Source organism: Pelodiscus sinensis, chromosome 23 (assembly GCF_049634645.1).
Source record: "Pelodiscus sinensis isolate JC-2024 chromosome 23, ASM4963464v1, whole genome shotgun sequence".
NCBI classification, from domain to species: domain Eukaryota; kingdom Metazoa; phylum Chordata; order Testudines; family Trionychidae; genus Pelodiscus; species Pelodiscus sinensis.
This window is the reverse complement of record NC_134733.1, coordinates 14,107,236-14,122,017: the sequence shown is the minus strand read 5'-3', so window position 1 is coordinate 14,122,017 and position 14,782 is coordinate 14,107,236. Positions and strand designations below refer to the sequence as shown.

The following is a 14,782-nucleotide window of genomic DNA, read 5'->3' as shown; positions in this document are numbered from 1 at the left end:
CCAAAGAGATGACGATGACTTCAGTTGAGGAGGGAGGGCAGACAGCAGGGGAAGATAAGTGCCAAAGAAATAAAGACATCATTTTTATGCAAACTAAAAAGCTGATGTGATCAACTCTATATAGAACACTAGAAGATTTACCCAGCGTCGCCTGGGTCCTTAACTCACTTTTGCATTTTGGAAAATGAAATGAAAATGTATATGCACCATTCGAATCATTGCTCTGGTGTGGGGGTGGGTAGGAGGGGTTCATACACAGGCTACCCCAGGGCGATAGGACCACCTCAGCCTTCATCCACCACAGCAGCTTGGGGCCAGGTGAGAAGCGGCTCTCCACAGTCGCTGCAGCTCCAGCGGTCAGTGCGGAGGGAGGGTTGCATGTCCCCGGGCTGGGGCAGTTTTCAGGTTAGTCTGCCCCCTGCACTTCCCAGCCAGACTGAGGAATGGAGCCAACTGTTCACTTTCCCCTTGCTCCCTGACAAAGGGGAACAAACCCGTATGAATTGGGGGGTGCCCGCCAGGTGGGAGGCTCAGGGCTGGGGCAGTGCCCGGCAGTCCCTTTCACCTGCCTGGTGATTGTCTCATTTCTGCATGGCTTTATGAGACGCAGTCCCATTCCAGGCACATCCCATTGTTCGGGCACAACCAACCCCTGACCGTGCTGTAAGTGATAAGAGGAAGCTGTGTACTGCATTTGGTGGTCCGAGCGCTTACCGTTTAGGAGGCGTTTGGGGACAGACAGACACACGCACACATGCACAGACAAACTCTCTCAAGATATGGTGGATATCACCAAACCTCCTCACTCCCAATGCTCTTTGGCCAGCAAGTGGAGACGCTCTTTGGCCAGCAAGTGAATATGCTCTTTGGCCAGCAAGTGGCACCCGGCACGCCTTAGACCTTCCCAATGTGCATTAGCCAAGAGCAGCTGGGGGACAGACTATGACCAGGGTACAAACCAACACTCCAGTTGCATTGACACAGATGGCTGAGTTGCTGGTGTCAGAGCCCAGAAAGAGAATCTCTTTCCCAGAATCCCCCCCACCCCCACCCCCTCACGGTGCCACGTCTGGCAGAAAGCATCCGCGTTCTGAGGGCTGACGGCTGGGATGCCCGGACTGCTCACCCGCGTTCGAGAAGGCTCACTTGGAAGCGGGCCATCGGAATGCAACTCGCCCCGGTTGCTCGAGGGACCGGCTGACAAGCCGAGATCTGCCGAGAGCAGGATTTAAACTTCTGACCTTCCAGCTCCGAGAAGTGGGAGTGGAGCAACAGGCTGTAAATCTTCAAGTTCAGCCACAAGCGTTGTTCAGAGCGATATGAGTCAGTCCTCACCGCTGCCCATCCCCCCCCCCCCCCCAGGGCAGGAATGGATTTGGCCAGGTGGGCTGGGCTGGGCAGGCCGCTCCCTTCGAGGCCCCGCAGGGCAGCGGTGTCAGGGAATCATGGAATGAGCAATCTTCAAGAGAGGATGGAGCTCAAGTCCAGAGCCTCCTCTGCCAGTGGAGCAGGTTGCTGCTTGCGGGAAGAAATCATGAGCTCCGCCATTGGAGGAAGCTTCCTTCTTCACCCGCTGCTCAAGGAGGGTTACAAAGAAAAGATGAAGAACCAGCTGCTGGGTGCAGGACATGTGCTGGGAAGGGGCCAAGCGTCTCATCTCTTCTCACGTTACAAACCAAGCCCCTTTGCGGAAGGGAAGTCAAATATCAAAGAGCAGCGCTCCCATTATCCTGAACAGTTGGCTGGGCTGGCGACCATGATTACTGCTGCTATCCCACATGGCCAGTGAAGATGTCTTATTCCAAGCCTGCAAGGTCAAAATTCATCTCTGGGCTAAGCAGGTGGATCCCCGTTGGCATCTGTGGAGTTGCACATACTTATGCCAGGCTGGGATTCCAGTTGTCATGTGTTCAGGCCAAATGACAGTGGACCTTGCACTAGCTAGCCCATCAAATTCCTCAAATTGCTCTCCTGGCTACGAGAAGTTCCCAAAGGAGGGGATCGTGCAAAGCTGTCACTGTCTTGCTTGTTTCCTGGAGGACCCAGAAGGGTGGCGGATTATAGTTCTTCTCAGTCTGGGAAACTTTTCTCTCTCCAATAATTCCAGTTAGTACAAATAGCCCCGGCACATCCCTGCGTTGTTCTGAATGCTCTTGGGGCAGGGGAAAGACCGGTTCAGTGACAGTCGCTCCCAGGGCGTCCGGTTGTATTTTGTCAGAGGGATGACCCTGCAAAATCAAGGTCTCTACCCACAAAACAGGTACTAGTGCAGGCAGCAGCATAAACATTCACCCCAAAACACCCCACCAATGGGCTACCATCCTGAGCCATGTAGACGTGACCTCTTTGCTTCCAGGAAGGACCCATTGGGGTGGGTTTGTTTTGTTTTTTTGTGATGGGGAAAATTATCTTCACAGAACAAGGCCACCTGGGACTCATTTTAGATGGGCAGCTCCCTGGGGCAAGGACTGACATCTTTGCACCTTTTCTGCACAGTGCACGGCACAACAGGACCTCCCATGATACTGTAACCTCAGAATCGTAGGACTGGAAAGGTCTTCGAGACATCATCTAGGCCAGTCCCAAGCTGATGGTACAGAATTTATCACACCTGAGAATAATGTAACCGATCGTATGAAAACTGAGCCAAGAGCATAGGTGCCAACTCTGTGGTCCTCTGGGGCTGGAGCACCCAGGAGCTGCTGAGCAACTACCAGCACCTAAGCTGCCCCACCCCCATGCCTGCCTCCCTCCTGGTGCTTCTCACCTGCCAGTGGCCCTGCTGACCAACTCCTCCCCCGCACTTCTAACGCTTCCGGAACATTGTGAACAGCTGATTCACAGTGTTCAGGTAGCTCCAAGGAGGGAATGGAGGAGTGGAGTCAGGGTGCAATGGGAGTAGGGTGGGGGTGGAGCCGGGACATGGATTAGGGGAAACTGTAGAGCGGGGCCGAGGGCAGATGCGGGGAGGACGGGGGGAGACACACACACACACACACACACACACACACACACACACACCCGGCTAGAGGGGAACTGGGAGCCTATGACCGAAAGCACCTCTTATTTCACACAAAAAACCAGAGAGAATGATTAGATGCTAACTACTGATCAGGACAGCTTTGAATCAGGAACAGAGGTGAAAGTAAGCGGGTGCACCCAATGCACAGCTCCAGCAAGAGCTGGCTGAGCTGCAGCAAAAGCCAGCAGGAAGCTATTGAAAGAGCAGGCAGGGGCCCAGGGTTGCAATAGGACAGGACCGGTAAGAAATTTTAAGTTACTTTCACCACTCACCCGTAACCTGAGAACTGGCAGGCTCGTGACAGCCTTCCCCTGCGCCATCCAGTCCTGTCCCTCCTAGTACTGCATGGAGAGTGAGAAGTGCCCATTGCGGCGGCAGGGAAAGAACACTGACAGAATTTACCTCCCATGCCTCTCCTCCTGCACTCCATGGCTGGCTCCCATTACACCTCGACATAACTGGCATGCCCTGGTTCTTCACACACACCCTGTGCTAAATGTGAGGAGTTAGCAGCTGCTGGCCAGGGGCATGACCGGCCTTTTCAGCTATACAGGGGGTCTTAGCACTTCCAGGATGGCCTTTTGATGAAACAGCCCTGGAGGGAGGTTTGCCATGACCTCCACTGGGCTTGGCTAACTGGATCATATCCCCGCTCCAGATTACACAAGCACTCTTCTCTGGGCTCCCACATGCTGCTTCAGATGTGCTCCTTTCCAGCTTCCTGCTGGGTGCCTTTGCTGGGGTGGGGTGGGGTGGGGAGCAGGGGCTCATAGAATCCAAGATTTACTGATCACATCGGAGGCAGCTCCAAAGCCAATCAATCAATCTGCCTTAGCCTGACTTGCGATCATGTATGAAGGACACTAGAAAGGGCCTCTCCAGCCTCTGCCATGGCTGCTGGGTTTTTCAGTGAAGCCTGCTGGTGCTTTGCAGAGCTCTGCCGGAATGGGCCCCATGTGCTCCAAGTACCATTTCTCCGAAGAGCCATGCTGGGAAGGAGCAGCTGTGGCAGCAAAGGGAAAGGGCAGTGAAAGTTATTGGAGGCTGCCTTCGTTTTCCATTAGTCCAAGGCGGCCAGTGACCACAGCTGCCATGACGCAAGCAGCATCGCTGTGCAGGTTGCACGGTGCACCTGGGCCGAGCAGGGAAAACCAAGGGACGCAGAAGTCGGTCTCTTCCTGGGTACAGCCACAAGTCCAAGCAGCACAGTCTGTGCCTGAGACCTAAGCAGACAGAGCCTATTTGCTCCAGTTGAAATAGTTTTGCATGAGGGAGCCTAGATCACGCGTGTAGGGGCCATACTCAATGCTTGCCCCGCACTGATACTCAGCTCTCAGGGGCGATGTCTCCACAGCTGTCGAGCTGGAGGACTTCTTACCCCGACTCCTGCAACCCTCATTTCATGAGGAGTAAGGGAAGTTGAAGGAGTTTTCTTCCTTCCACTTCCTGCGGCGTAGACAGCTCCAAAAGCTGAATTCAGCTATTTTGACTTAAGCTACACAATTGATGCAGCTGAAGTTGCACAGCTTAATCCGACTTTTGCCCTGCTGTGTAGACCTGCCCTAAGGACGTGGGCTGGGTGGCAAGAGAACAAGAATTCAAAGTCATAAAGGGATTGGCTGGATCTAGAGAACTCTTTGGGGGGATTGGAAGAAACATGACGCAGTTGTTTCAGCACCCTCACCAGACCCCCTGCGGAAGTGTCTGCCTGCAGGTTCACACACACAAACCAAATGGATCTATACAAACACACAAATATATTGTATATTTATACATAAGACATGTGGGAGAATGCAACCCAGTGGACCAGGCAAGAAATAGGCACCTCGAATTCTATTCCCTGCTCTGCCACTGACTCACCGGGAGACCTCAGACAAGTCATTTAGCCTTTGCACCTCAATTTCCTCATTATTAATTATTTTTATTTTGTTTTTTTTCCCTGGCAACACTCAGAATGCATGGTGATTCCTAGACAGGAAAGGGCATGCTCCAGAGATTTACCAGGCTAAGACAGTCAGGCATAGGTGAAGCAATTCAGTTGTCCATTAGCCATGATAGCTACTGTATTAATTAATAACTACTTGAAACTGAAAGATAGAAATCTCCAGCTATCCCCAGCCTCCCCATCATCCCCTTTCTGAAGTGAAACACGCCAGCCTCATGGCATATTATGCTGTCTCTTCCCATGACCCCCGCCCCACCCACACAGGTACAGCACATGGCCAGGCGATGCAGTTCCGGTTGACACTGAGCTGACATTGCAACTGGAGAGTGGCACTCTGCACAGAGGTAAGGCAGGGAAGAACCGGTGCCAAGGATTTACAGTAAGCTCCACCCCAGCTTGGAATTTCCTGGCTGCGAACACTGCTCTGGCTCTTCAGATGCAACCAGTTGTCGTTCGCCAGGGCATAGCCAAACCCTCCTCAGAGCTGGACCTGGCCTGTATCAGGACCCCTCTGCTGGTCTCTAAGCTGTGGAAATTCAATCTGAACCCAGATCACTCCGTTGACACCAGGCCTTCAGCACCAGACCCGGCAGTCCACCAGTTTCAATGGAACAGCATCAGAACTCTGCCCCGTGGATTGTTAATGGCCTGCTCTTCGTTGCTACAGTTACAGGACCGGTAAAGAAAACACTCTTCCTCAAGAAGGAAGAAAGTCTCTTCCAGAGCCCAGCCCTCCTCCCTGGACCCAGATCCCCACTTTCCGTATGCCTCGTGCATCCTGTCACACCCATCTACTCCCACACCCGCCGCTGGGACCCATGCCCCCAAAACAAAGACCAAGTCCTTCCTTTGCTAGTAGGACATTTGTGGTCCACTCTCTGACATATGCTCTTTAGAGGTGCTCAGCATAGCTAGACATTGACCTAAGGCCGGGGCCACTGATGCCACAGGCAGTGGACGCCGGAATACGTCTCATCTGTCCTGCATTCCTTTGGAAAAAGCCCAACTCCATCGAGCCTGAAACTCTGACCTTAGCCTGCTCCTTCCTGGGTGGAGTTAGAGCTGGATTTGAGGTGCTGCACTGCTAGGCAGAACGGCTGGGTTAGCAGGAGTCCTCTTGTCCGCCTTTCCTGGCTCTGGCAGATTTGAGTTGCACCCCTCTATTCGGAGTCCAACCTCCGCTCTTCAAGAGGCAGGAATTTTACACACCAGAGCCTCTGGCATGGACCAATAGTGCCCCCTACTGCCCAGATCAAGTAATTTTAGACACTAGCTTGGAGACCACCGCTTAAAACTGATGATTATATTATGCCCACTTGGGACATGTTCAACTCTTCTGTAATGCAGCTCAGAACAAAGCTGATCTTCCAGCAGTGGTTGGCTTCCTCTGTCAATCCAAAGCAAACCAGTCTTCACTGGAGCGATATGCCCTTACACTCGCTGTTGATCACCGTTATGTATTTAGCTTGAAGAGTAACATTGATTCAAGACTGTAACCCACAGAACCCTGAGAACTTGCTAGATTCCAGACTCCAAGCCACATGAATACTAAACAGGCTGTGTCAATAGAAACAGAAAGTTGGAAGGCCTGGGAAAATCCCCACTGTTCCCAGTCAGTTATTCTGTTGCAAGGGTCAGGGTTGTTACTTTAAAGACACCCAAGCTGTACAACACAATTTAAAGGCTGGTCAGTGAGCCTAGAATGGAGGCCGTCTACACAGAGAAAGGAAAAGCACTGCTTCTGCTTGGTGTGTCGTGCTTCCCACGCAAGGGCAGCAAAAGTGTAACTCCCATATAGGGAAACCAAGGCACTGGAGGTGGCATGAGACAGCCAGTCAAAATTCAGGAATGGACGACCCAGCCAATCCCTTTCTCTAACTGCTGGACAGCCCAGCCTCTCATTTTGCTGCATATTTGCCATAACAAAAATCATTAAGAACAAAGTGTCTCCCCCACTCCTGGCCCTGGTGAGAGCCTCTGTCCCAGGGTCACAGAAGTTACACACTGAGACCCATGGTGCTGTGTTTACAGAGGAGGCTCACTATTAGCATAAGACAAAGGAGGAAAAAGCCTTTGCATCAGCCAGGATGCTCCGCACACACTCAGCCAGGCATATGCCCTGCTCTGTTCCCAGATACTGTATATGGGCCTCTGGAGAGACACCAGCATGAAAGTGTTTTTAAAAGTCACAGAGCTGACAAGAAGGGACTTGGGCTCAGACAGCTGGACTACGCTGTGGACAGCATACGCGTGGGAGAAATGTCAGGAGGTTCCCCCTCAGAGATGTTCCCCACTTCTTAAGACTTGAAGATGTGCTAGTTCTCCCCACCTTGCAGTCAGTCACTGCTTCCCTACACACCTTCCCCCCCCTCCAAGAGTTCACACCGTCCTGCAGCCCCTTTTCACCCCGAACCTCTTCACATCTGGTCCACAGGAAAATGCCAGTAAAACCTAGCGCCCCTACACAGCATTGGGGGGAAGAGGGGGGAAGGAACAGCAAGGACAGAATGAGCCTTGTATTTTACACAAGGACCCATGGCTGCTTCATTGCATGCTCAGAGCAGACAGGCTGGCTGTTCACACAGCCTGATCCTCGCTGGCAATGCCCCTTTGTCAGCGCCTGGCAGGTTCTTCCTTTCCCAGTGTTTTCAAACCAGTGTCCCCGTTTCTACAGCAGGAGAGACTCGGGATTTAGGGCTTGGGTCTCTTTAGCGAGCATCTGCTGCCATCTACTGGACACATTTTGGAACATCCTCCAGCATTCGAGGGCACAGTCCACCCATAGCAACGGTTGGAAATGTGTTTTCATTGGCAGCCCCATAGACAATGTCAAAAGGAGGTGCTGACGCCCTTTGGAAATTCGACCTATGAGCGTGCGCACCCCTATCATAGAAGTCAGACTGAAAACTGACTGAACAGAATTCAGCTATAAATGTAACACGTGCTCAGCCTACTGTTTGATGCAGTGTGAGAAAAAGTGCTAAACAATGAGGGACAACCGAGGCTAGTGCATGGGACGCCTGAGTGGCTCTCCATATCAGTGGGCCACAGGGATGGTCTCCCGGGATAGGGTAGTTTTGCTCACTGCACTTGCCTACCTAGAAACTGTGGGGTGTGCCAATTGCCAGATCCCTGTGCGGATACAAAATTTATATTCACAAAAACGAGCCATGGATATCTGCAATGATAGCCACGGATGTGGATATCCACGGATACGGATATCCACGGATACAAAGCAGATATCCACAAATTTGCAGGGTTCTAGATACAAAAGTTGTATCCGTATCTGCATCTGTATAAGTGAGCCATGGATATCTGCAGCCACACCCACAGAGGCGGATCCCTGTGGATACAAAGCAGATATCGACAGACCGCAGATTTGCAGAGCTCTACCGATTGAATCATAGCAGCACTTTGGATGCAGCCAGTTCTCCTAGTGTCGTGTGCAATCAGCAAGCACCTCACTTCATGTGTCCTTGCTATGTGGACGAAAACCAGCGGAATTTGGTAAGTCTGTGAACGGGCCACATGGAACCCCAATAGGCCGTGTGCAGCCCTTTGGCTGCAGGTTGCCCACCACTGTGCTAAACACTGGGCTTATATGGCCATGACATCACATCTAGATTTTGACTTGGAGGTGGGGGTGTGCACAGACTTTCGATTGATCAGGAAAGCAGAATGCCTTTTGTGGGATTTGAGACTTGATTTTTATAGTCACTTTTCCCCTCAAGGACTCTCCACGATTCAGCTCAGTACATTGGCATGACTGATGAATGCTGGCAGCACTGCAGTAATTGCGGCGCTTCGGACAGATTGGAACAGTACCTGCCCTGCTTATCTATTCTCTGGTCATGGTCTCAAGAGCATCAAGATTTGTCCTGAAAGTCCAGGCCAAACAGCTACAGTGCATACCAGGCCTGGTGCACATGGCTCTTGGCAAGGGACATCATGCACTTACCGGGAACATGGTGTGTTACAGTTTTGGCCTTCATAACATCCTCTGGCAAGGAGTTCCACAGGTTGACTGTGCCTCACGTAAAGAAATGCTTCCTTTTGTTTGTTTTAAACCTGCTGCCTATTAGTTTCTGTTGGTAACCTCAAGTGCGTGTGTTATGATACACTTCCTTGGCCAAAAATTCAATTTACCTGCCATGGAAAGGAATTGTAAACCTCTGATTACAGGGAGCCCAACTATTTTCTGACCAGATGCCCAAATCACTAATGCAAACCCTTTCAATAACCACACACACACACACACACACCCCTCTACAATCCTCCAAATCCAATCCCACAGGGTTCTGCTCCTAAACCAGTGTTTCTTAAACTATGTTCCATGGCACACCAGTGTGCCGGGGAGAACAGAATTCAAAATGGCTGCCCTTAAAGAGGCAGGCAACCTTCCCCCCCCCCCCCAATAACTTTCCCCTGACCCTTTTTTCCCCTCAATAACTGTCCCCCAACCCTGACACACACACACACACACACACACACACCTTTTTCTTTTTGGGGGGGGGGCTCAACAAAAAATCCTCAGTGTTCCTCATAAAAAAAATTATTGCTTGATGTTCCTCGGTCTTAAAAAGTTTAAGAAACACGGACCTAGACAGACAGTGGTTATAAAGCAGGAAGCAGTGAAAGATGTGGAACAGTGGGGTGCATGCAGCCCTTAGGGGTTCTATGCATGGCCCACAAAACATTACCCATGTGCAGGGTTGCCAGATTCCGCTGGTTTTCATCCGTGTCATTTTTTTGTCCTACTGGTATTACTAAAGTGACACGTATGTGAGGTGAGTTCTGATTGCACACAACATTGATTGAGAGAGCCGTGCGCTCCCTGTGTAGCCAATCAAAGGGTGGCTATGGGGCAACTGGCACCTCCCACAAATTCTAGGTACTCAAGCACAGTTAGCAAAGCTACTTTATCCATCTTGGTTACGACAATCTTGCAGCCCACTGAGCTGAAGGTGGGCCACTCCTGCAGCTACTCACTAGCCTCGGCTGCCCATCACTGATGTAGAATCTTTGTTGATGGGTAGTGTGGCCGGGTGTCTGGTTTTGAACCGGACAGTCCAGTATTTGAGCTTTCTGTTCGGGAAGCAAATTGAGAAAATATAAGTGAGAAAATATAAATGGCCGGTATTTTCTAAATAAGATGCAATGTAGATTGTGATGTGATGTCAAGCATGTCCGGTATTTTTGTTGGAACCATCTGGCAACCCGATTGATTGGCCTGCAGAGCATTGGGTCCTCAAATGAAGTGTATTTGGTTGGTGCCCTTACATTAAATAGGCCTCACTTTGGTACTTGCTTCCAATGGCCAAGAAAAAATGGACCACTGGGATGAGGGGACTCATACTTCACCTCTTCGCCATGGGATACTGACTCCTTTGCAGGAGACCTAGGAGCCAGAGTAGATCCATTATGCGAATGGCTGGAGATGGAGGGAGGAAGGATGTCTCTTGCTGTTCATTAAACAAAGGACAAGAGATTTAAGAGCTCGTTGAGAACAATTCAGCTCCAAGTGTGCTCCATGGGCCAGATTCTGGTCTCCACAGGGCAGATGTAAACACGACATCACTCAGAGTAACCCCACATTGATTGTGGAGTTGGGAATCTAGTCCCTTTCCTCTATTTCCATCCACGTGATGATTTGCCTTTGCCAATCAGAAACGGTCTCTGGGCCAAGAGCCCTCTGCTACTGGTGGCAATTCTCCCCAGGCAGGGTTACTTTAGGAGATGTGATGGGGAAGAGAGGGAACATTTATTTTCTCAGCCCTGGTCAAAACTCTGAAATCTCTTAATTTCTAAAAGCCCAGGCTAAGGTAAGTCTTGAAGAAAGCAGCCGCAGGACGGAAGATGCCCTCCCCTGTCTAAGAAGAAATAAGCATGGTGCGGGGAGAGGTTATTGGGCTGCATGTGTCTGGGGTTATGGCCATGACGCATGTTGGAATAAGTACACAGACTCGTTACACAGCAATCCCAACAACCTACAGACAGCAACTCCAGGATATAGGGTAGGAAGTGACCCAGAGAAGGCGAAGGAGTGATCCCTCCCACCTGACTGAGTTACCGATTTCCCACTGACCCGGTTGTGGGCCATCCCTCTGATGGGGAGGGAAAAAGCCACTGATTTGGCTCTGGCCATTAGGCCGTGCTACCCCTCAAGCAAGGGCCTCAGTGATTGACTGGCCATTGGGCTATGCGGTCTTGAGGGAAAGTGCTGCTGTGAGTGAGTCTGGCCACTAGGCCTCACTGCCTGAGGCAAGGGCTGCTGTACTTGCCATGCTGCCCTTAAGGCAAACCGTCGAACCGGCTGTTGGATTGCGGTGTCACAGCTGTGAGAGTGAGAAACGGGTGTATAAATATCCCCTCCCCGCTCCAGGTGGGGAAGGGATGCACCAGCCCCCCAGGACACCAAGCACAATGACTTAACGCCAGCCCTAAGGTAGAGAAGCTCATTTACATTCAGATGAAGGGGTTTCCATATAGCAGCTTGTCCCAGTAGCTCCCAGCCACCTCTCTGCAAGGCTGGGGAGTTTAACATTACACAAGAGAGGGGAAAGGAAACACCCCACCCCACCCCCTGCCAGCCAGGCTGGAAGCTTGCGATGGTCTGGTGGCGCAGGCTGGCATCCCCTCCAAAGGCGGCATGAGACTCCCCTGCCCCAAGAAGCTGGCCCTCCCAGTTCTAGGACGCTCTGTAGGCATACTTCGGTATCTCTGTCACTAGGCTAGCTGAGAACTGACACCTCTACAACACCCCTGAATGAACCCGACACTCAGCTTAGTGCTCCAGCGGCCGTGGTGCCCCAAGGTAGCCTGCCACCCACTGCAGAGCTGGCCTCCTCGGTTACGTTTACACAGCGCAGGACATCCTCGGGACCGCCAGACGCTTGACAAATGAACTGAGTGAAAAGCTACTTTGTGCTGAAATGTTGCCGCCTCTGGGGATGGGGACAGCAGCCACACACACAGCACAACGAGCACACCAGGGTTCAGGAGAGGAGCTGGGAAACGGGGCAAAGGAACCCTGGAGGAAGCTTACCTGAAAGCTGCCTTTGCGCTGTGACTTTCTGAACAGGGGCAGCGCCGTAGGCTGGACCACATGGGCCCACTGCTTGGGTAGCCACAGGGAAAAGCAGCAAATGCCCCACAGCAAGGAGCTCAGCACAGACAGCTCCCCTTGAAGCCGTAGCTTTGAGGGCAATTGCGGTGCTCAAGCAGACACACATTTAAGAACCACAGACAAAGAGGAACCTTATCTCTATAAGGCTGTTTACAAGGCACCAATACCAGCATTTATCTTGGGGGAAACTTTAATATCTATATAAACAACATAAGAGATGTAGCTGTGTTAGTCTAGTCTTGCTGAAACAAAAAGCAGGACTATGTAGTACTTTAAAGACGAACAAGATGGTTTATTAGGTGATGAGCTTTTGTGGGCCAGACCCACTTCCTCAGATCAACTTGTGGAAGAAAATTGGCATGACCATATATACCAAAGGGATACAATCAAAAAAAGTGAACACATAAAAAGGACAAATCAAATTTCAGAACAGAGGGGAGGAGGGGGGGAGGTTAATGTCTGTGAGCTAATGATATTAGAGGTGATAATTGGGGAAGCTATCTTTGTAATGGGTAAGGTAATTAGCATCTTTGTTGAGACCCAGGCATAAAGTGTCAAATTTAAGCATGAATGACAGTTCAGAGGTTTCTCTTTCAAGTCTGGTGTTAAAATGTCTTTGAAGCAGGATGCAGGTAATCAAGTCGTTGAGACAATGCCCTTTCTGGTTGAAATGGCAAGAAACTGTTTTTTCTTTGTGATACTGTCTGATATCTGTTTTGTGTGCATTGATTCTTTGGCGAAGTGTCTGAGACGTTTGTCCAGTGTACATAGCAGACGGACATGGGTGTCAGCACATGATGGCTGGATGAGTAGGAATATGTGTTCTTGATCTTAAAGCTGAATTGGTTAGGTCCAATAATGGTGTCAGCAGAGTAAGTATGTGGACAAAGCTGGCAACGGGGTTTGTTGTAAGGGAACGTTTCAGGGTTGGTATTAGTGTGGTATGTCCTGTGGTTGCTGGTAAGAATCATCCTGAGGTTAGGTGGTTGTCTATAAGAGACTATGTGTCGGTCTCCCAGAGCCTCTCGGAGTGTAGTATTCTTTCCAGTATAGATTGTAGTTTATTGATAATGTGTTGGATGGGTTTAAGTTGGGGGCTATCTTGGGTCTTAGTTTTCTTGGGTCTGTCTTGAAGTAGATGGTTTCTGGGTATTAGTCTGGCTCTTTCAATTTGTTTTTTTATTTCTCCGGATGGGTAATTGAGGTTTATAAATGCTTGGTAGAGATCCTGAAGCTTCTGGTCTCTGTCAGTGGGATTAGAGCAGATGCGGTTGTATCGAAGGGCTTGGCTATAGACGATGGATTGCATGGTGTGTTCTGGATGGGAGCTGGAGGCATGTAGGTAACTGTAGGAGTCAGTGGGTTTTCTGTAGAGAGTGGTGTCTAATTTACCATTGGTGATTTGTACTGTGGTATCCAGGAAATGGATCTCTCGTGTAGAATGGTCCAGGCTGAGATTGATGGTGGGGTGTCAGTTATTAAAGTCTCTGTCGAATGCCTCCAGTGTTTCTTGGCCATGGGTCCAGATCATAAAGATGTCATCAATGTAGCATAAGTAGAGAAGGGGTAAAAGGGGACGGGATCTGAGGAAACGTTGTTCTAAGTCAGCCATAAAGATGTTAGCGTACTGTGGGGCCATGCGGGTACCCATGGCTGTGCCGCTGATCTGGAGGTATAAGTTGTCCTTAAATTGGAAATAATCGTGGGTGAGAACAAAGTTACATAGGTCTGCTGCCAGATTGGCAGTGGTGTCCTCTGGGATAGTGTTTCTAATAGCTTTCAATCTTATCTGTTACCTGCCTGCTTGTCTGGGACTGATCCTGTTTTCCATTTCTGCCTGCTTGTCTGGGCTTGATCCTGTTTTCCTTGCTAAATGGAAAGTGGCTCCTTTCCACAGACTCAGGCTTTGTCCCATTCTTTAGCTTGCAGGCAGTTCTATACTCAACTCCTCAGGATTTCCCCAATCCTTTTCTAACATTTCTCTATCCCATTTTGGGTTGCCCCAACCTTCCTGGGCAAACCCCTTTCTCTATACCACTAAAATCCATGTCTAGCATGACAGGCTTCATGTTGCTGTATATGAACCAGTAGCACAATCCTGCCGACTACGCCAATTCTGTCAGCCGACGGTCAGGGCAGTGTGTGCGTGTGTGTTACACCCAAGTCTTCAACTGCTGAGACACAAAGTCTCGTTGCAGTGGGCAGCCTAGGAGGCTGGAGGGCGCCCCGAAAAATAGTTTAACGTCTGTGACTTTACTGCTAGGACCGGCGTCCCGTCGCAGAGGGCAGCCAACAGGCTCTCAGACGCCCCAAGTTTATAGGAAGAGCTTATTACACCTTAGATTTCAGCTGCTAGAATTCATAATTCCTTCACAGCGGGCAGCCTTGGGGAAAGACTGAAAGGTGCCCCAGTGGATTGTGCCACCTGGGTGTGACACAAATCCAAACGCCCAAGCTCTCCCTATATCTGTCCCTAAGACCGGCTGAAGTTCTTTTAAATTGTGCTTGGTTCTGTTACAGCAACTGAAGGAGTCAGGTTAAAACTTAAACAGTTACAGGTTTATTGAGGAAGCTTATAAATCATATGGTTGCAATGGCTATTGTTCTATTTCTTAACTGCTAGCAAAATATAGATCTTAAAAATGGTTACAAAGAAGATAAAGGTAGAAAAATAGAAATAATGGTACCT

General features: G+C 50.2%; 1 long non-coding RNA gene across 1 annotated transcript in view; it reads right to left on the bottom strand.

Annotated features, from left to right (window-relative positions):
• LOC112546417 (uncharacterized) overlaps positions 1-6,173 on the bottom strand; it is a 56,360-nt gene extending 50,187 nt beyond the window's left edge. Inside the window, exon 1 of the long non-coding RNA XR_012897380.1 lies at positions 5,998-6,173. This is a non-coding gene — a long non-coding RNA (uncharacterized LOC112546417). The remainder of the gene's footprint in view (positions 1-5,997) is intronic.
• Positions 6,174-14,782: the final 8,609 nt, after the last annotated feature.